Source organism: Sus scrofa, chromosome X, assembly GCF_054392235.1.
Source record: "Sus scrofa isolate SSC_HxYL_T2T_F1_AM1 chromosome X, Sscrofa_HxYL_maternal_Yorkshire_Landrace_v2.0, whole genome shotgun sequence".
Lineage (NCBI taxonomy): Eukaryota > Metazoa > Chordata > Mammalia > Artiodactyla > Suidae > Sus > Sus scrofa.
This window is the reverse complement of record NC_139401.1, coordinates 13,779,765-13,802,334: the sequence shown is the minus strand read 5'-3', so window position 1 is coordinate 13,802,334 and position 22,570 is coordinate 13,779,765. Positions and strand designations below refer to the sequence as shown.

The following is a 22,570-nucleotide window of genomic DNA, read 5'->3' as shown; positions in this document are numbered from 1 at the left end:
TGATGTGTCTTTTATATATGAAGGTATACTTGAGGCTTACTTCTTGCTGAGGTATGATTGTTCAGGGGACATTATTTTTCCATGTTGTCTCTGTTTTGTTTTGTTTTGCTTTGTTTGGGTTGTACCTGTGGCCTATGGAAGTTCCCAGGCCAGGTATCAAATCCAAGCTGCAGCTGTGACCTATACCACAGCTGCAATAATGCTGCATCCTTAACCCACTGCGTCATAGCAGGAACTCTCACGTTATCTTTTCTGTTTGTTTTTAGATCTATATCATCATTTTAGTGAGTCCTCCAGAAAAGGAAAGTACCAGGGGCTGGGGTGGGCTTGGCTGTACCAGGTCCTCAGGCCCACCCAGCCACCCCTTCCCCAGCAAGCTGAAGTTGCCCTGACAGGAGGATCTCGGCTGTGGTCCACTGTGGGCCACACACCAGGACCGAGTGGGACTCAGTGATATTTTGAAACTACCTCCTGATTACATAAAACCAATGGATCTCAACCACGGGTAGGAGGGTGAAGATTTTGCCCCCTAAAGACCTCTGGTATTGTGTGGATATATTTTGAGTTGTTCTAATTGGAGGAGAAGGGTGCTACTGGCATCTAGTGGTAGAAGTGAGGGATGCTGCTAAACATTCTCCAATACACAGAACAGGCCCCCAAACAAAGAACGATTCAGCCTCAAATGTCACTAGTGCACAGGTTGAGAAACCCTCGAGAAAACCAACCACATTCACAAAGAGAAGCATGATTAAGTAGGATGAAGAAAGCAATCATTTCTGTGATTGCATATTTTCCAGTGTTTCCCAGTGGGCTGACACCTTGGATGGCAACAGATTTCTGAAGAGTTTCAGGACCACTTGGGTTCCCCTTATTCCTAATTATGCTTGGATTAAGGCTCCCCGCCTTCCTTCCCAACTCCGTTCTGGCTTCATACAACTCTAAAGGTTCCCCAGGGAGTTCCCTGGTGGTCTAGTGGTTAGAAGTGGGTGCTTTTAGCGCTGTGGCCCAAGTTCAATCCCTGGCCCAGGAACTGAGATCCCACATCAAGCCACTGTATGCCAAGGTAAAAAATGATAATAATAATAATAAAGGTTTCCCTAAAGACCTCCTGCCAGATTAATAGCCTTTGACATTTTAATAATCAAGCATTCTTACAAATGTACATATATCCAGCAATGGAGACAGGTAAACATCCATGATTCTTCAGCTGTTGAATTGTGGAGGTCTGATTTGTGGTCCCAGCCAGGAAGACTCAAAAGCTCCTCCCATTAGGAGGATAAAACCAATTGAACCATTTTGGTCTATAACAGGGGTTCTCAAAGTGCGATCTGTGGGTCATTTCTGACCTCCGTCTAGCTGCTGTCTCACACCCCAGCGTGTACGCGCCTAACCTCAGCTGGTCTGCCCGAAACCCCCTGAGCGCCAACCCTAGTCCCCCCTTGTGGCCCCATTTCTGCTCCTACAAGATGAAATGAACTATCACAAACTGGGGGGAACTCATCAAACTGCAGGCGCAAGCGAGCACGGTGGGAAGGGAACTGCTCTTAGAAAGAAGGGGTTCACAGAAGAGCCACAGCAGATGACGAAAACCTTCAGTTCTCGAAAAAGAAGTTAGGGGTTGGAGTTCCTGCTGTGGCACAATGGGATCCGTGACGGCGCTGTAGCATGGGGACGCAGGTTCGATCCCCGGCCGCAGCTGTGGTGTAGGTCACAACGGCAGCTAAGATCTGATCCCTGGCCTGGGGGCTCATATGCCGTGGGGTGGCCAAAAAAGAAAAAAAGTTAGGGGTAAACAGTATCTCTGGTATTGAAGAGGTGAATATGTCCACAAGCCAAGGAACAATGATTCACTTTAATAGCCCTAAAGATCAGGCATTTCTGGCTGCAAACACTTTCACCATTTCCAGGCCATGCTGAGACAAAGCAGCTGACAGAAATGCTACCCAGCATCTTAAACCAGCTTGGCCCAGACAGTCTGAGCAGTTTAAGGTCTGCCCAAGCAATCTGTGGATGGGAAAGCATCACTTGCTGCCCGAGAAGATGATGCTGATAAAGTCCCCGATCTTGTGGAGAATCCCGATTAGGCTTCCAAGAGTGAAGCCAACTGAACCGAGTCAACTTTTGAGGAAGATAAAACTTGAAGAAATGACTGGGAGCTGCTATTTTATAGTATGACTGCTTCAAAAAATTTTGTCTATGGGTCTGAAAAAATAAAGATCTCGAATATTTTTAAGTTCAAGTCCCTGGACATTGCAGCTCTTTTCAGTTTTTGTTTATACATTTTTTTTTGGACTATGCTCACAGCATGTAGCAGTTCCCGGGCCACAGATCAAACGTGTGCCATAGCAGCCACCTAAGCCTTAACCCGCTGAGCCACAAGGGAACTCCCACAATTCATTCTTTGCAGCTAATTAAGCTGAAGAAGCCTGGGAATAAGGTTTGAAAGAGAGGTTAATAAAGTTCTTTGCCCAGTTTAAAAACAAACAAACAAACAAACAAACAAAACTCCACCATAGTACCACAGGGTCAGCAACACCTATGACCTTGTCCAGAAACGCAAATTCTCAGGCCCTACTTCACATCTGTAGCATCATCAGAAACTCTGGGGCTGGGGCTCATCCATTTGCATTTTAAAAGGCCCCCTAGGTGACGGTGATGCACTTGAAAGTTTGAGAACCAATGGTCTAGAACGATAGGCCTGAGGTCCTTGAGATACTTAGTGGTAAGTCTGAGCATGGGAGTCTCCCAACTCAGCATTCCATTCGTCTTATAAATCAGTCCCAAAGCAGATTTTAAAGCATTTGCCCCTTAATGACCTGAGCTGCTAAAGTCATATTTTTTTTTTTTTTTTTTGTCTCTTTGCTATTTCTTGGGCCGCTCCCGCAGCATATGGAGGTTCCCAGGCTAGGGGTCCAATCGGAGCTGTAGCCACCGGCCTACGCCAGAGCCATAGCAACGCGGGATCCGAGCCGCGTCTGCAACCTACACCACAGCTCACGGCAACGCCGGATCGTCAACCCACTGAGCAAGGGCAGGGACCGAACCCGCAACCTCATGGTTCCTAGTCGGATTCGTTAACCACTGAGCCACGACGGGAACTCCTGCCCCTTTATTTTTAAATGCCTTTTATAATGTTGTTAAACAGGCTCTTCTTCTTATTTCCAGTGTGATGTGAAGCAGAAGAGAAGGCGGGGTCCACCAAGTCACTCACAAAATGAATGGAATATAGAGACGTCCTCTCCTGACACTCGTGCTCTCTTTTCCTTCCTATTTCTTTACCCTTTGACTTGAAAGCCATCTTCTACTGCGTGCTCCCTGGTTTGGGTCCAAGGGCTTTCTTCTTTTCTACTCAGATAACCTGCCAGATAGCATTTCCTGCTTGTTTGCCAGCCACGTTTATGGAAGATGCCTTATGGAGGTGAAAGCCGGCAGGACCCTCTTGGGTACAAATCCTTTCCATGTCCCCTTGTCTGTTGTTGGTAGGAAAAAGGCTCAGCCTCCTAGACCTTTCCTGAGTTCCAAAGTGCAGATTCAAAGTTACTAAGCAGGGAAGGGAGGAAAAGCACAAACAAAGGAGGAGCAGTCAGGAAACAGGGGTGCAGCCATTTAAACAGAATCCTGGTTCCTGCTCAAGAATATACATAGTAGTATCTTTGGGTTCTTCTGCAGGAACTCAGGTCCCTACTCCAGTGGAGGATGCTAACTTCAGGCTGAGCGAGAGATTTCTGGAGCACCACCCTCTATCCTCACCACCAACCAATCAGAAGAAAGTCGGATGCTCTGTAGCCCTCACCCTAAAATTTTGCTTATGAAAACTTCTCCCCACAAACCTTTGGTAAGTTCAGGGGGTTCTGAGCACAAGCCACCCATTCTCCTTTCTTGGCCCTGCATTAAGCCTTTCTCAGCTCTGAACCCCGATGCTTCAGTTTGTTTGGCCTCACTGTGCATCAGGCACACTTGGAGGAACTTCATGGAAGAAGACAAGGGCCATCCCAGTAAACCAGCTTCTCTTCCCGGCCCCAAGTTGCTCGTTCACAGCTTCCAATCTGCTAATAAGATTGTTGGTGCTCACCTCACTGGAGAAATAAGGTAACACTTGATTGGTTTATTCTGGTAGGGTGGGAGGAGTCATTCAGAGCTGAGTCCCAGCTCTGAATCTATGACCTGTGTGACCTTTGGGCAAGAGACCAGAAATCCCTGAGGCCAGTTTTTCTCATTTGGAAAACGGTAATAATTACACCTGCCTTCATCACTCGATTGTTGTGGGGAGTAGTTAGTGGAAAGACATGCAAATGCAAGGAGAAATGCCAGATGTGGTCACAGTTCAGAATAGCATATGCCCCAGGACCTGAGATTCCCTTTCATCTGTAGGGCTTGTATTATGATGTGATCATTAACAATAATAATATCAGCTATTGTTTACCGAGCATCTATTAAACCCCAGAAACTATACGAGACATGTTACTTCATTTAAATTGTACATCAACCCTATAAAAAATGATCACCCCTCTTTTACAGCTGAGGATGCTGAAGCTCAGAGAGTGTAGAAGCTCAGAGAGTGTAGTAATTTGCCAGGGGCTTCTGAATCTGAAGGAGATGCAGCAGGATTTAAACTCAGCTCTTTTTACTCCAGCCCAGGCTTCTTCTACTGCCTCCTACTGTGGCCAGCCCTGAGAGCTTGAGAAAGGCTGGGACTTGATCTATCAGCAGTACACTGACTCAAATGTATAGCCTCCTGCTCGTAAGGAGCAGCTTATCCTGATATCTGGGAGCAATGCCAGATCCCAAGCCACATCTGCGACCTACGCCACAGCTCATGTCAACGCCAGATCCTTAACCCATTGAGTGAGGCCAGGGAACAAACCCTCATCCACATGGATACTGGTCATTTGTTAGATGGCCTCAACCTAACAGCAGAGGAGGCTGGGAAATGTAGTCTTCCTGTGTTCCTCAGAGAGGGCAAAAAGGGGACGGAAGAGGATATTTAAATTTGCTTGGTTTTGCACTTAAAAAGCTTGGTATCGCAAAATTATAATAATGGGGCGGGAGAGAAGAAACGGATAGGACCAAGGGTTGAAGATGTGTGTCTGTGTGTGAATTACTAAGCCAGATAATTGTGTTAAATATTCAGCAAATACAAAGAACATTTCTGACACGCCTTCCCATCTCGGTCTTAGCAAGATGGATGATCTTCCCTGACTTAAATGACACAGGCTCTGCGTTTTCTGGATGCTAAGAGAATAAGCTGCAGGGAAAAGAGCTGAAGACTTGGAAGTGACAGTTAGGAAGTTGGTACTGGTCTGAGATTTTCAGCCTGGGCAGGACTGTCTGAATAATAAGCCTTAGGGTCTTCACTGCCATGTTTCACACATCGAAAGCAGAAAGCACTTATCTTTGTAAGAAGAAAGCACACTTGGCAGAAATAAAAGTAAAAGCATTGGTTACTAATTGTAAAGGCAAGTTGACTCCATACAGGTTTGCGAGGAGGCACATTTAACATTTCCTATTTGAGAATTTACAGAAAATAAAATCACTCAACAAACAGGACATAGCATCCCAGAGCCTGTGTTAACCATGGTTGGAGACACTTCTCCATGGCTCTTTGGAGCTTCTACATGTCTTGTTGGTGGAGATGCTGATGGTCTTTGATCTGTACTTTCCTTTTTCCCCCCAAAATGTTTGTACAGCATCCTTGAAAGGTAGAAACAGCATATTCCTCCAGAGCACAGAGTAGATTTCTTTGCTGCCCAGCATAATAAAGATAATATTTCACTCCAGTGCCAAAGTCAGACAGGTCTGCTTTCTGCCCGCTATAAAATATTTGGGTTCCCCAAGCTTGGGGTTTCTTGATTATGACACAAAACCACTGCATACACAGCATCTTTCTGGGACACTGTACAGCCCCCATAAGACTTGGGAAACAAGAAGGATGTGATATGAATATGAAGCTCACGTTGCTTGTGGTTCTAAGCATAAAAAAGGCGTTTGTCTCTGACCAACATCCCTGAGACTGTGGCAGGCTAACCCATGAGCTCGCTGGTAGGGTCAAATCTCAGATCCTTCATAGTTCTTGACACTAACAGTCTTTCACCTACCTCCCTGAGTTCCAGTTTGGTATATTGATGGGGAGTTGAGATGTGGTATACATTGGTGGACTTACATCACAGCATGCGGGAATCAATGAGATAAACACTGTTGCCTGTTTTCAAGGCCCGACCATTATCAATGGTGGAAAGGGAGGTGTTATGACAGAAGTAGAAGTTAAGATTACAGGAGTTCAGGTTTAGCTCACTTTTAAAAAAATTTTATGGGGAGTTCCCCTCATGGATCAGTGGTAACAAACCCCAATAGGATCCAAGAGGATGCAGGTTTGATTCCTGGCCTCACTCAAGGGGTTAAGGATCCGGTGTTGCCATGACCTGTGGTGTAGGTTGCAGACTTGGCTCAGATCCCCTGTGGCTGTGATGGCTGTGATGTGGCCAGCAGCTGCAGCTCTGATTTGACCCCTAGCCTGGGAACTTCCCTATGCTGTGGGTGTGGCCTTAAAAACCAACCAACCAACCAACAAACAAACAAAAAACCCCCAAGCTCTCAAATTTTATGGCTGCGCCTATGACATATGCAAGTTCCCAGGTCAGGGACTGAATCCAAGCCTCAGCTGTGACCTACGCCACAGCTGTGCCAAAGCTGGATTCTTTAACCCACTGCACCAGGCTGGGGATCGAACCCACATGTCCACACTGACACGGGCTGCCGCAGTCAGATCCTTAACCCACTTTGCCACAGTGGGAACTCATAGTTCATGTTTCTTTGAAGAGGCCTTATAGCAAGGTTGCTCAGCTCTCATGCTTTGAATTGAGAAAGATTTGGGATCAAGATGTGACTCTGCAAGAGCAGGATTTCAGCCCTTTGCTACAGAGTCAGTGTCCAGTTGCTTAGTGCTGGGCTCAGCAGTGCTTTATGCGTCATGACCCGCCCTCCCTGTGGCGTTCCCATGCTGCTAATGGACATCTATCACCCTTTTTCTGAGATGAGCCCCAACCTCCCACCTGCCCTGCTTCATAGCTGTACTGCAATCTGTCTCAAGTCCTCCTTCAGCTGGCTGGCAAAGGACCCAGGTTCCCTCCTGTCCTTCCCGCAAGGTGCCCCATCCTAGGATCTAGCCCTGCCCCCAAACCCCAGCATGGTGGCTGGGCCTGGCTTACCTGTTGCCTGGCTTTACGGAAACAGCCTGCTTTTACAGTAAAATTCTCCACTGCCCCAGATTCCCAGCCACTCTGTCCCTGCGCCTGGCAGGACAGAATGTCTTTTGCAGGGCCATTTGTGCTGACTGTCGCCTTGAATTATGACTGTGGCTTGTCTTCCCCAGCCCTGGCTGAACCTGTGATGTTCACTGGCCACTCCAGTGTCGATCTGTTCCGGGGCTGGGTTCTGTGCCGAGCCTCCCTCCTCTCAGCCGCCCTATTGCTATGCCAGAGCTGTCTTGTGTCTAGACACCCACGCCTGGGCTGGCAATACAAGGGCAGACGGAAAAGCGCAAAACCAAAAGGGGGTGGGAGAACCAGGGGACCCCAGGGCCACAACAGAGCTGATCCTAGCGCAGGGTCTCTCCCCCTTGGCACTCTAACGCTGGGGGCTCGATCACCCTTTGCTGTGAGGGGTTATCTGGTGCCTCGTGGGATATCAGCATTCCAAGACTCTACTCAGGATGCCAGTAGTGCCCCCTCCCCAGGTGTGACAAAGAGAAATGTCTCCAGACCCTGCCAAATAGCCCTGGGAGTGGGGGAGGGGGACGGGGGGGGTACAAAATCACTCCCACTTGAGAGCCACAGATCTATACTATTAAAGGTCCCTCCAAATGGTACTGCCTATTGGATTTTATGGATATGGTTGCCTTTTTTTTTTTTTTTTTTTTTTTTTTTTCCTCTTTTGACTGCCCTGCTGCAAATGGAGTTCCCAGGCCAAGGATCAGGTCCAAGTGGCAACTGCAACCTATGCTGCAGCTGAGGCAATGCTGGATCCTTTAACCCACTGTGCCAGGCCTGGGGATCAAACCTGCATCCTGGAACTGTAGAGATGCTGCCAATCCCGCTGCGCCACAGTGGGAACTCTGGATATGGCTGCTTTTAGTCAAGGTTTCTCAACCTTAGCCCTATTCATATTTTGGAGAAAGTCTGGTCTGTATGAAGGTTGCTTGATGGACTTGTTAGAAAGTCTTAGGGTAACGCTAAGGCCCAACAGCTTTCATGGACGGTGGCATCTGGAACACTCTGCCCTGCCTGTATTTGCAAAAAACTGGCTAAGTTTGCACTGACAGCGTCAGGAGGGCACCCAAAGTCATTTAAGTTGGTCAAAAGCTCCATCCTAACTCCCTATGAAGGTGTTGAAGGACATGACAGAGAAACCGAGTAAGTGAGAAGTGTCTTGAACTTCAGAGCTCCTGGTGAGAAGTAATCAGATGAACTTCAGTGCGGGAATGCTGTGATCACTACTGTTGGCTGCCAGAAGGTTGTTTTTAGCACAGGTTACAATTTTAACTATGCCCTGGGGAGCTGTATTTCTTTACCTGTTTTAAATGTATGGGCTTTCGATTTCACCTGACTCAGTTCCATCAGAGGTATCATCATCAAGTGCCCCAAATTAGTCAACCAAAAAGCAACCAGGGGGGAAATCAGCGGTTCTCAGCTCTGCTGGACAAAAGCATCACCCAGAAAGCTTTTGAGCCTTTCCAAAGCCTGAGACCCCAGCCCCCAGAGCAATTACATCACGATCTGTGATTTAAGGCTTCCTAGCAGGGTCAGGAACCTGCTGAGGAAATGAACGTAATTTGAAAAAAGACCAGAGCGGAAGCTCAGAGGGAGAAAATGGCCAACTGGCAAAATCACGTGACCCTCATGCTGTTTTTATCACTCCCACCCCCGGCTCCATTCCCCGTTACTCCTGAAGTCCTCTGATTTCTTTTCTTTTTTTTTCTTTCTTTTCTTTAACACTTACGTTTTCCAATCTTAGCATCCCTTCTTATTTTGCTCCCTTTTGAGCCTCCATATAAGTTAAATGTACAAATTCCATGGTAGAGGGGAAAGGGTATTAAAAAAAAAAAAGACAAAAACTGAAATCTGGGGCTTTGTGGAAAAGCATTATGAAATGGGAACAACTGGTGCACAGTTGTTATCAGTGAGCACTTGCGACCTGCTTCAGCGACACTGAATTTTATTCCTCACTGGAAGCACCAGCCTTCTTTTCTCGAGTCTTAGCACGGCCAGCACCAGGGAATATTTCTGAGAAATGGCTTGATAGGACTTGAGAGCAATGTTCCTTAAGGCTTGGCATCCATAACGTCCTTACTGGGTTTTCTACACCATCAGGAGTTTCACATAGGTCACCCATTTAAGAAATTAAAAAGACATCAAGTCATCGTTACCGGCAAAGTATAAATAGAAAATGTTCAGTAATGGTAGATTCATATTAATGAATTAATATGTGAAAGACATTATTTATAATCTATCACCAAGGTGGCAGGGACTGGTTAGTTGTTCACCAGACCATTTCCCTCCCCCCTGGGCACACAGCGAGAACACATTTCCCAGCCATGCACTAAGGCAGGGCCATTAACTGGGTGCTACCCATGGAAGGTGAGGGGAAGTGTGGGCTCTGTCATTGTGCTACTGCTCTTTGGTGTTCTCTGCCTCACCTCATAAGCTTCTAGCTCTGCAGATATCACTGAGCAATGAATGAGGGATTTCCTTAAACGGATATTCAATTTATTGCGGTATCACGATAATCGTATGATGAAAATCCGAAGATTTGGTTTGGGGTGTTACCTGCCCATCTTCAGTCCTTTTTCCTCTTTCCCCAAACCTGAGGTCTGAGCAGCCGGCCTCCGAGTCAAATAGTGATGCAAAAAGAGTAACTCCGATTCCAAGCTTTTCCTATGCTTCATCAAGAAGGGCATATTGAAACTTGAGGAGTGAAGGCTTTCGGTCTGAAGGACTAGAAGCTTGGAGTTGCCTTTTACTGAGATGGGGAAGGACTGCAGAAGAAATCGGTTCTTTTTCATACACGGAGACAAACAAACAGTCCCTTCCCAAGCCCTCCAGGAACTGCTTTGGGACCCACAGGGAAGGGAGGGTCTTGCCTTCACAGGTATGCAAATCTGAAACTGCTACACTTTTTTGGCCAGAACATCAAATAGGTGACCGTCTCAGAGTAGCCCAGCTGGAGGCATACGAGGTCCGTCTGACCTTTATTGGTGATTTAAATTGATCTGCACAGCATTCCTTTCTGTGGATGCCGGGTAATGTATCCAACAGTCTCCGGTGCTCAGACAAATAATGTTGCACTGAATAACCTTTGGCCCATGCATTTTCCTATTGGTAGAAGCGTATTTCAAGGTAAATTTTTTTTTTCAGTGTAAATTCTTACGAGTGGCATAAGTGGGTCAAAGGGTAAGTGCCTGTGCAGTTTTGTTACCTAGCGCCAAATTTCCTTCCATAGGCACGGTACCATTTTGCACTCCCTCCAGCAATGAGAGGGCCCACAACTGGCTAAGAGATTGTGGTGTCAGCATTTGGTTTTGTTTTCTTTTGGCCATGCCCAGCAGCATGCAGAAGTTCCTGGACCAGGGATCGAACGGGAACCACAGCAGTGACAATGCCAGATCATTAAGCGCTAGACTACCAGGGAATTCTGGTGTTAGCCCTTTGAATATCGGCCTCTGATAGGTGAGCGGGGTGTCTCAGGGTACTTTTAGTTCACATTTCTTTCTTTTCTGAAAAAATTCTTCCTTTCTCTCTTTGCTTTTTTTTTTTCCCTTTGCCCAAGGCATACAGAAATTCCCAGGCAAGGCATTGAACCTGAGCCACGGCAGTGAAAATGCCAGCTCCTGAACCCACTGCACCACCATGGAACTCCTAGTTGACATTTCTTTTATTATGAGTAAAGCCGAGCACCTTGTCATAAGTTTTAGAGCCATTTTTATTTTTTAATTTATTTATTATATTTTATTTTTGCTTTTTAGGGCCACGCCCAGAGCATATGGAGGTTCCCAGGCTAGGGGTCTAATAGGAGCTGTAGCCACCAGCCTACGCCAGAGCCACAGCAACGCAGGATCTGAGCCGCATCTGCTGCCTACACCACAGCTCACGGCAACGCCGGATCGTTAACCCACTGAGCAAGGTCAGGGATCGAACCCGCAACCGCGTGGTTCCTAGTCGGATTCATTAACCACTGCGCCACGACGAGAACTCCTGAATCACATTTCTGCACAGCAGAAATTAGCACAACACTGTAAATCGACTATAATAAACATTTTTTTAAAATTTTCAGTGAAAGACAGAAAACTTTGATGAAATTTAGATTCTTGGTTCCTGACCTCTGAGATGTAGTACCACCTTTGACCTTACTGTTGATTAACATGAGCCAATAAATTCTTCTTTTGCTACGGGTCCACTTCTTGGGTCCAAAAGGGTCTGAGTAATACATACGTTTGAAATCAGAAATATTTAGAAAAATCTAAGTATGTAAACACTCCAATTGGGACCCCTTGATGGGGAAATTCATTCAGCTTTAAAAAAAAAAAAAAAAAGGGCTAAGTAGCAAGGCATCTTATCAGGTGAAGGTGTAACATTTGTGGAAGACAAAAGACTGGTCTCTAACGCCCCCTCCCGCATTGCCTCTCCCTTTCTCCCTCCGATTAAATCATTTGTGAACCTGAAATAATTGCAGTTTTCCAACAAGTGCAACTTGTACAGTGATCTACAATTTCTTGAAGGCTTCCAAAAGAGAGAAAAAGCCCCAACTCTAAAAGGAAAAACTAAGAGCGTAAATATTGAAGCATTAACATCGATGTTGTTTGTGGCCTTTCATTTGTGACATTTCCATCCGCAAAATATTAATTACAATCGTGATTAAGTTCTCCCTGTAGATGGCCTTTGTCTTAACTCTAAGGTGACTATCTGGGCCAATAATTTTATATCTCAGTTAATATTCCTAGGAAATATGTTGGATTTCTATAACTCATCTTTCATTTAAGCTGGGCATTTATATTTAGTATTTTAAATTCTTCATTTTTTTTCCTTTTTTGAGGGCTGCACCTGTGGCATATGGACGTTCCCAGGCTAGGGGTTGAATTGGAGCTGTAGCTGCTGGTCTACACCACAGCCACAGCCACGCCAGATCTGAGCCACGTCTGCGACCTACACCCGCAGCTCGTAGCCATGCCATATCCTTTAACCCACTGAACAAGGCCAGGGATCGAACCTGCATCCTCATGGATACTAGTCGGGTTCGTTACCACTGAGCCACAGCGGGAACTCCAGTAAATTATTATCTTCGTGCAATATTTGTAAGCCGAGCCTCGGAGTTCTTATGTGCGAACCATATTGTTTTTTTTCCTTTCCTAGATAAACAGAAGAATCTAAGAACAAGCCCAAATTGGTTCACTGGGAAAAGACAGGGAAATAAATGGAGATGCTGGCCAGAGTGTCGCCACCCAAGAAGGGCCCTGCTCCCAAGAAATGCCTTTATTTCCAGGTAAACTGTCCTGGATCCATAAAGCCCACAGGACCCCCTCCCAAGCCAGTTTCCCCTCAGTAGAGGGCCATGGGGTCTCCAGGGCTGCCTGCGTCATCCGTGGGGTCTCTCTCACCTGACCCAGAACACAGCCTGGCTACAGGTCGTGCTTTTCAAAAATACATAGTTTTTTTTTTTTCATTCTGTTTCACATGGAGCTTGAAATTTTCCTTTAAATTTAAAACAAAGCAAAAAACCCCACAGATGACAGCAGAGGGCACCCTTCCCTCTGCTACGCTGCTGATGCACTCGGCACCTCCGAGAGGGAATCTGGACTTGGGTTTGTTTTTCTCATTCCTGGGATGGATGCTGGACACACATTCCAGCCTGAGCTGACACACCCATTACTGTTCTGGGGTCTTCCTCCATTTCCCCCGCTGTTCTCTTGTCTTTCAGCTGGTGATCTCCTATTTGGAGAAACACAGAAATGAAAACGTGGTGGCTGGTGGCAGCCTTGCGGGAGGACTACCCAAGCAGAGGGACCTAGGTCTTCTGTACAGTTTCCAGGGCCCCAGAATGTGCTAGAAACCCTGCTTCTTGATGGAAGCTGAGTTGGATGGTTGAGATCGGGGTTGGGTGCGTCCCCCAGTTGTTAACACCCCCAGGAAATGCAGGCTGGAAGCCATAAAATGCAGGGCATTCCTGCCCTTTGCCTCCACTCCTCATCTGTTCCTGCTATCTGCATGCCACGATCAATGTCACCCAGCACACCCTGGGGTCAGAAAGAGGGACCCTCGAAAAGCAGCAACTAGAGAACTGTGGGTGGATGTAACTGACAGACTCTCTCCCAACAGAAGAGCGGTCCCCACGGCAGCTGGGAAATGCAGACAGCCTTTCGGCTGGAAGGAAAATGGAAGATTCTATAGATTTTCCCAGGAGAGCTTGAGTAAGAAATGGGTATGAAGGTATTTATTCCTTGGATCAGGCAGTTTTCTACCTTTATTCTAGGTCACAAACTATAGAAATGATCCCCGGAAGTATAGGCTTTGTATTTATTCTAGATAAAATGCCCACTTTCGTTATCTGATTCTCTTTATTGTCGCATTATTGTCATTTTGACCTGGACTTCTCAGTCTGCCCTACTCCCCCCACAAAGAGGGCTGCAGGATTCCCAAATAAGGCAACAGGTTCCTGCCTGGCAGCGCCTGTGATCACGGCTGGGGCTATGTGTCAGGGAACCAAGGAAACAGAAAAACCATAGCCTTTTTTGGAAAGCCTCCTGCCTTTCTGGGTGGAGAGACGTGAGAACTGCTTTGCTGACTCATTCCCTCAAGGTTGAGAGGAGGCTGAATTTTGCCTTGTATGTCTTCAGGCTCACAGGTTTAGCGGCAAAAGTTGCCAGTCAGAGCAGGGTGTGTCTTTACCACCATTCCTTTAGAATGCTTCATTGGATTTGCAGACACACATGAGAAATGCCTGCCATCAGCATTCTCTCCCCACGGACTGCCTGGTGTTTTCTGATGCTGACATCATCGGCAAACCAAAGATGTCCCCGAATGTGCCTGGACAGTGGCAAGGTCCAAGTGGAGAATCATCAGTTATGCCATCTCCCGCTTCAAAATGTTTTCCTAAAAACACTAGTAGCCTTTCCTGAAAACACTGGGTCTTCCGAAAAACTCTGGCTCTAAACTTGTTCAGATGCTGCACGGCAGGTGACAAATAGATGGGGTCTTGGCAGAAATGGTGGGGCAGCCTCATCTATTTAGGGTGAGTGTGTGTGCTGGAGACCTTGTAAGGTACAAGCTGACTGATGCAACATATAAAGGAAAATGCTGTAACTTATTAGGTGGTTTCTGGAAACCACAACTGAGATGAATTCTGGGCTCTGAATGGATTGTTAACATATGCTAAGCTTGCCCCAAACTTCTTCGACTCTTTCTAAAACCCTATTTTTAGCTTTGCTGCCAATTACTCATAGGGCACCACTCCTTTTCTCCCTCTGTTTCTCTCCAGCAATTTATCTTCTGACTAGATTATAATTGGTTTAAAGATAAGACCAGATTTATATTCTTTGATTCCCACTCAGTGCCTAGCACCTAGCGATTACAGGTGCCCAGTTGACAAGGGTTGAAAGAACATTGTTAAAAGAACTACCCCTCCCTCCCTCTTTGCTCTCAGCAAAGGAAAGATAAATCTCTCTGTATTTTTTCCCTTTTCTTTACAGAAGTTACAAGTGAGTGGAAACCTTGCCTCAGAGTTTGTTCTAGTCCCGGGTCAACGGGAGCATGTGATTTGAGCCTGGAGCCCAGCCTCTGCAAACCTGAAGGTGAAAAATGAAGGCTAAATGGCGCTGCTGTTTAAATTGCTGCTGTTTCCTAGGTACTAAGATGCCCCTCCCAATGGGCTGGAAACAGGAGGAAGAGAAAAGAGAACTGGCCTTCGGAGCAAAAATAAGAGAAGGTGCCATTTCCGTTGCAGGTGGGAGAATCAAGGCTGATTCAACTGACCCTTAGTGGATTGGGCCTCCACAGTCCCCAAAGCATCACCCCCTGTCCTTTGGAAGCGCATGTGTGCATGCACATCCATCAAGCAGCAGACACTCAAAAGAAACTGAAATCCTGCAGCAAGACCATGGGAGTCTTTCAGCCGTTTCAGGGTTCTCAGACTAACCCAGACTGGAGCTTCTCCATTTGGCGTTCTTCGGTCAATTACTGTGTCCTGAGGGTTGCCATGATGGAGAAAGGACCTATGGGAGAAGGCTTTTCCAAAAGAGACTGGAAAAGCTGAGAATGGGCTCTGTCTTGGAGAGAGGCAGAGTCGAGCTCTTGGCTGGCGATAACAACGCCTAATGTCCCTTAAGGGATTACTCTCTGCCTGAGCTACGATTGAGGCTCTGTGCCGAGCACTCAGATGCTCATCAGTATGGCAACCACTCCTTGAGGCAGACACTGTCACTGTCCTTGATTTACAGATGGGGAAACTGGAGCACAGAGAATGGGATTAATGGGCCCAAGATTACACAGGAATGATGTGGGTTCAGGGGCACTTGGCATAAAAGGGTGACTTTATTCTTTCTACCTTTATTCGATTCTGGGAAGAGTCTGATGCAGAATGCCCGCTGAAGCTACTCCTGTGTTACCCTTCTCTACCTTTCCGTGAAGGCTCCCAGCACGCACACAGCCTTGTGTCCATGTCGTGAGAGCTGATGGATAGGATAGGGGAGGGGAGCTTGGCTCTTCCTGACTCCACTGTCGACAGAGTGAGGGGAACACCATCTCTGACTCTTGGTGCTAGAGAACCAGGACTGGTGGGGGGAAGGGCCTGCGATGCAGATGGATGCAGGAGGGAGGGGCGTGCTCTACCCAGAGGAAGAAGGCCTGAGAGAGGGGTGCAGAGAAGTGGACGTCACCACTAACAGACCCCAAACATCCGAGCAAGGACCGTGGGAGGAAACAGGCTTTCTGTTGTCACAAGAATAGTACAGTTTCCTCATCTGAAAGGGACAGACAGACAAAGAGAGTGCAAGGTAAAACGTTCTAAGACCGAGTAAGCATGACCTTGCAGCTCCAATAACTTAATGCACTCAATTTGCTATTCCCGTATGTTGTGAAATTGCCAGAAAGCAGCAGACATAGGTCCTATTTTGCCCCTTCCCCATTCCCTATGTTCCCCATGCCTGGTCAAGTACATTTCTTCAATGCCTTCCTGCCTTAGGCGTTGCAATCTGGTGCTCCGCAAAGTGGCTCTTGGGGTCTCTTCTTTTTGACTGCGCCCGAGGCATGTGGAAGTTCCCGGGCCGGGGATCAAACCTGTGCCACAGCAGAGACCTGAGCAGCAGCAGTGACAGTGCCAGATCCTGAACCCACTGCACCACCAGGGGAACTCCTGGGGGTCTCTTCTTCTAAGGGCACTGATGTCATTTCTGAGGGTTCCACCCTCATAACTGACTCCCTAATGCCATCACATTGGGGGTTAGGATTCAACATGTGCATTTGGGGGTGGGGGGGACTGATATTCAGTCTAGCGCAGGGACACTGAAGGGCTGGAGGACACTAGCTGAGGGAAGCTGGCATGGATTCACATGCGGAGAATAGAGACCAGCGGACGGCACAGGAGTTGGGTGTCTCTGCAGACCCCTTGGGACTTGCATTTTCAGAGTATCCCCACCTCGGCTCGGGCTTCCTCTGGAGCATACCCTGAAATGTGGATTTGAGTACATGTAATTGTCGGGAAGGGGTAACCCTAGGAAGCGCTGGGTTAGGTGTGGGGAAATGAGACAGGGAAGGGAAGGAAGCAAACAAAAGGAGCTTTATCCAGCAGAGCTGATGGTGGCCGAGGTTGCGGGAGGTGGGTTGTTCAGAGGGCTCCTTCTGGAGTGGGGGTGCTTCTCTGGCACTTGGAGCTTGCGGTGGGCAGGGCAGGCCTGGGTCATCAAACAAGGCCATCAGGCGAAGAGTTGAGATGCTGGCATTTGGAAGGCATGCCACAGTGCACCGGGGGTATAGGCCAGGTGCTAGCTTCACCATGCACATCCGCCTCAGCCCTGTGACCAAGAACTATCACATTTCCCCACCTCCTGAGCCCCCCCGGCCTGAGGCCGTGGCCAGGAAGAGGCAGAAGCTGGCTGCATTCTGCGCTCACATCCTGCCGCCCCCTTTGCCGGCCCACTGAAACAATGGGACCGGCCGTCATGTGCTTTCCAGGCTAGCCAAGAAGGGCCGTCTCCTAAAGTTTCCCAGACATTGGGAAAATAATTTTTTCCTTTTAGCTTAGACATCTTAGCTTGGGCCTAAGATGAATAGACTTTGGAGAGTTCGGCTCAGAGCCGATCATCCATGAACTGTTGTTCCCGTGTAAGTGAACTTTTAGAATTCCTTTTTTTTTTTTTAATCTTTTTAGGGTCTCACCCATGGCATATGGAGGTTCCCAGGCGAGGGGTCAAGTCAGAGCTGAAGCTGCCGGCTTATGCCGCCACCACAGAAATGCAGGATCTGAACCCCATCTGCGACCTACACCACAGCTCGCAGCAACATTGGATCCTTAACCCACTGAGAGAGGCCAGGGATCAAACCTGCATCCTCGTGGATACTAGTCAGGTTTGTTACCACTGAGACATGACAGGAATTCCCGTGTTTTAGAAATCCTAAAAGAGTAGCACAACATTTTGGGACTGAATCTGTCAGCAGGGTGTGGCCTTGGTTCTGCCTGGGCTCTGGAATATGTGTGTCCAGGCTGTCCTCCTTATGATTATGGTGGCCCTCTGGTCATCTATGTTTGGATAAATGGGGTGGAGCACAGGATAGAATGCTTTTGAATTCAAAGCATTGACTCCAAGATTTTCTGGCAGAGCAGAGCACCTGTCTCCTGCTGCCATGTATTCAGCGGAGCCATCTTGCCGTCCCAAATGGGTTAATGTTCTTGAGGTGTTCTGGCTGGAGGGCCAACCTTCTTGTTAATCTGAGTCACATTACTGTTGGGCACCGGTCATTTGTTGCAGGGGTGTGTTCTTGCCCAGGCAAAAGGACAGGGGCAACTGAGCTGTTTGGTAGATTTATTTGGCTCTTTCTTGGTACTGTCCAGAGGGCAGACCCCTTAGAGAACTGCAATGTATCTACAAGTGGCAGATAGAAGGTGAAGAAAGTGCAAAAAGTACAAAAACTATGCAATGGATGTTGTAAAGTCAAATGAATAGGATGATTATATAAGAAATGGGGCCAAAGCAAACTCATGAACTCTCAGTCGCCTTATTTGCCATGTCCTAGAAGTTCAAATATGGAAACAACGGCAAGCATGAGGCAAGCCACAGTCAGACTTGACTGGAGCCCTACAGCCCAAATGAGGGCGTGCGACTGCCCAGGAAATTTGTTCTCCTCTCTGCTCCTGTTCATTTAAATGTAATTCTTAGTCACTCTTGTGAGATAATTTTAAAAATAGGAGTTCTGCAAGGCTTTGGCAACCTACTTGTTGACAAGCTAAAACTGTTAGACGCTGATTGTTCCAATGAGGAAAAAACCAACGGAGGCTTCTAGCCTATGTTGCAAATGCAACCTTCTTGGCATATTCCTGTCATCATTCGTGCTTACCAATTCCAAGACTTGATGGGCAAATTCATTTTTAGGACATGAAGGAGTCTTCTGGTATGTTCTAGAATGTTCCATAACAAGGGTCGGCAAACTTTTGCAGTCAATATTTAGGGCTTTGCACGCATGCAGACTGTGTCAACTACTCAGCTCTGCGCCATGCAGACACAGACAGTACATAAACAAATCAGCATGTTCAGTCTCCATATCCACCAGGTCCACATCCACAAATTCAACCAACCGCAGATTGAAAATATTTTTTAAAATTTTCAAAAGCGAAACCTGAATTTGCTGCGTTCTGGCAACTGTTTGCATAGCATTTACATTGTACTTATAACCATTTACAGAGCATTTGCATTGTATCAGGTATAAGTAATGTAGAGATGATTTAAAGTATTTGGGAATGTGCAGAGGTCATATGCAAATATTATGACATTTATATAAAGGACTTGAGCATCCACAGATTTTGGTATCTGCGGGGGGTCCTGGAACCTGTCCCCCATAGATACCACAGGATGATTGTATATGCGTATGGAAAATCTCATCAAGCTATGGTATGCTTAAGATTTCACGCATTTAAATGAATATTATGCCTTCATTTACAAAAAATGAGATAAATTCTCTGGTGGATCCTTTTGAAGCTGGTGACCATACATGGGACAACAATTCAGCAACCGGTAGCAGGAAGCCACGCAGCAGAGGCTGAGAGCGTCGAGTTCTCTCCCAGCAGCTCTGCACTGGAGGGATCCAGCCTCCTTCTGCTAGCTGCTCTGTGACCTTAGTTTGTCACCTGTGCCTGTGTGGAAGAGGGGACAGTTGGGACACGGTTTTCCTCTCTTTTTTTTCATGGCTGCACCCATGGCATATGGAAGTCCCCAGGCCAGGGATTGAATCTGAGCTGCAGATGTGACCCATGCTGCAGCTGCAGTGATATCGGATCCTTTAACCCAATGGGCTGGCTGGGGATCAAACCCACGTCTCCCCAGTGGCCTGAGCTGCTGTGGTAGGACTCCCAACCCACTGTGCCACAGCGGGAACTCCCAGCTTTTCTCTTTTAAAGCACATCATTTCTTCTCTCATTCCCCTGGCCGGAATTTAGCCACTTGGCCGTAACTAGCTCTGAAGAAATGTGGATTTTTAGTCTCTATTCTGGGCAGCCATGAATCCAATAAAGACCAGGCATTGTCTCTTTCTGGAAGAAAGGAAGAACAGATATTGGATGTCACCCCGCAATCCGATCTGCGTCTGCCAAGGACTATGGTGCCTGGTTCTTCATGGCTTTCACAAGGCAGTTACCTGGGGGTCTGGAGTCTATGCCAAAGACAAATTAGGGCTTATATAAAAATGGTTGCTTTCCAGAGTCTCAATCGGAGGCACTAAAGAAGATAAACAGTGCTATGCCTATATTTATTCTACCACTCACCGTATTTTTGTGTAAGTATAGCATCATTAAAATTCGACATCCTTCAAAATGAAACATAGCCTGTTCTACTGGGGGGTGGGAGAGGTGGTTGCTGCGCCCACGGCAGGTAGAAGTTCTCATGGCAGGGATCAAACCCATGCCTCAGTACTGACCTGAGCCACAGCAGTGACAATGCCAGATCCTTAACCTGCTAGGCCATCAGGAAACTCCTGGGGGGATATATATATATATATATATATATATATATATATATATATATATTTTTTTTTTTTTTTTGCTTTTTACGGCTGCTCCTGCGGCATATGGAAGTTCCCAGGTTAGAGATCAAATTGGAGCTATAGCTGCTGGCCTACACCACAGCCACAGCAATGTGGGATCTGTGCTGCGTCTGCCACCTACACCACCGCTCACGGCAACATCGGATCCTTAACCCACTGAGGGAGGCCAGGGATCGACCCCGAGCCCTCATGGTTACTTGCTGGATTCATTACTGCTGAGCCACAATGGGAAATCCCTGGGGTGGGGGGTGGGTGACTTTTAAACAGACTGGATAACTGTTGGTATGGGGGTGGCCACCCACTATATTGAGTCTTCAAGCTGCGCCAATGATGAGAGTATCTTACTCCAGTCTCCAGGCAAGCGCGGGCCTTCCCGTGACCATGGAGAACTCTCTGCTCTGTAGAAAGGCAGATGGAGGCCTGGGAGGCCCAGGTGGCGAGGCCTTTGAGCAGGATCTCTCTGTTCTGCAGCCTGGAGGCCTGGTTTGGTGGGAGCCAGCAGGTGATGGCAGGGTCCCTGGGCCCCTGGGGAGAAGCCCCTGGCTCGAGGCCTAAATGTGATGATAATTACAATGTGGGCTCAGGTTCTCCCCTATTTTATCCTGATGTTTCCCCCATTCTTCTCTCAGGCCCTGACTGGCGCATCCTGAGCTTGGCATCCAGAGCTGAAGTTATTTTTGGGTCCCTGCCCCCCTTGGAGTCTCACAAGCTGCTCTAACTCCACTTGTCAAAACATAACTTACTACGCACCTTCCAAATCAGCTCTGGTCTAGTGTCCCTTCCAACTCATTATTCTGAAATGTGTGCAGTTAGAGTGTTTAAAATGTCTCTGTGCCTAGCTTTTGCAGATGCCTCCGCCTGGATACCCTTTTCTTCCTTCTTTTCGGGGCTAAGTCTTTCTTTCAAATAGGAATCACCTCCTCCATGAAGCCTTCCCTGATACCCTTTCTTCCTCTCCCTGGGCTAAGAGCCCCTCCTTCTCCCGGACACGCTACGTTGGCCTTGTGGTGTGGATGCCATGCCTGTCTGTCTGTCTCCTCCTCTTGGGGAGCAACTTGAACGATCGCCGTAATTGTGCAGACAGCTCACTGCTGCATCTGAGCACAGATGCTACTAATAAGTGACAGTCATACTGAAGACACTGTGTGACCTGAGTGGCCTTCCTTTATTCCAGGTTGTGGGGATTAAGGACCTCCTTTCCTGGGTGATGGAGTCCCTTTGATCTATGGCCCCTGTCCATGGAGGAATGATTAGTAGAGTCCCCCTCAGTTAAAATGAGGGGCCTTATGGTTTCTCGGAGGCCTTGGGGTCCAGTTAGGCTGGGATCGCAGCTCTACCACTCATGGCTGGCAAGTTAGTCATCTTTGTAAACCCTGTTTTACTCATCTGTGAAGTGGTGCTAAAAAGATCTTCCACTCAAGTTTCTTGTGGAAATTAATGAGAATTATTTTACAAGTAAAGTGCTTGATCACAGGTAATGTAACAACGTTGTTCAGGGCCCAGGAGGCCATATAAGGGAGACCCTCCTCGGATTGGATAGGTCTTGCAGTCTTTATGAGCATCAGTAGGGTTAAGATTTGCTTATGGGGTTACCCTGATATCGCTCCTTTGGAATAAACAGGTGGTATGATTAAGGAATTGGTGACAAAATGAAAGCACAGAACCTGAGTTCCCGTCATGGCTCAGAGGTTGACGAACCCGACTAGCAGCCATAGGGACATGGGTTCGACCCCTGGCCTCGCTCAGTGGGTTACGGATCTGGCATTGCTGTGAGCTGTGGTGTGGGTCATAGACACGGCTGGGATCTGGCATGGCTGTGGCTGTGGCTGTGACTGTGGCCGGTGGCTGTAGCTTTGATTCGACCCCTAGCCTGGGAGCCTAGGTGCAAGTATGGCCCTAAAATGCAAAAAAAAAAAAAAAAACAAAAAAAAAAACAAAACAAAATGCACAGAGCCGATCATGGCTTTACTGGAAAGATCTTTCCAGTGGCAGATCTGGCACAAGAATTTTAAGAACTGGGTGTGCTTCCCCAACTCTAATCCACTGCATCCTTGCTGACGTGGCAGTGACTTTTCACCCATTTTTGTTTCTGAGCACCAGCCCTTGTGTTTTCAGAACTGACTTGGCATCTCTAAACCTTAGGGATATCCAGGCATCGAAGGTGAGTCTTCCAAAGGCAGCGCACAACCTCTTGGAGGCCTGACCCTAACCACCAGGATCATTCCAGCAGTGACAGAGTGAAGGACACACGAGCCTCCTTTCAGTCTTTGACCTTCCCC

General features: G+C 47.4%; 1 protein-coding gene and 2 pseudogenes across 5 annotated transcripts in view; 1 reads left to right on the top strand and 2 right to left on the bottom strand.

Annotated features, from left to right (window-relative positions):
• The window catches only part of EGFL6 (EGF like domain multiple 6), a 261,136-nt gene that overhangs the window by 137,004 nt on the left and 101,562 nt on the right, over positions 1 to 22,570 (bottom strand). The window lies entirely within an intron of this gene.
• Positions 1,467 to 2,108, top strand: LOC100157657 (transcription factor BTF3-like; annotated as a pseudogene).
• Positions 13,484 to 13,557, bottom strand: LOC146394478 (small nucleolar RNA U3; annotated as a pseudogene).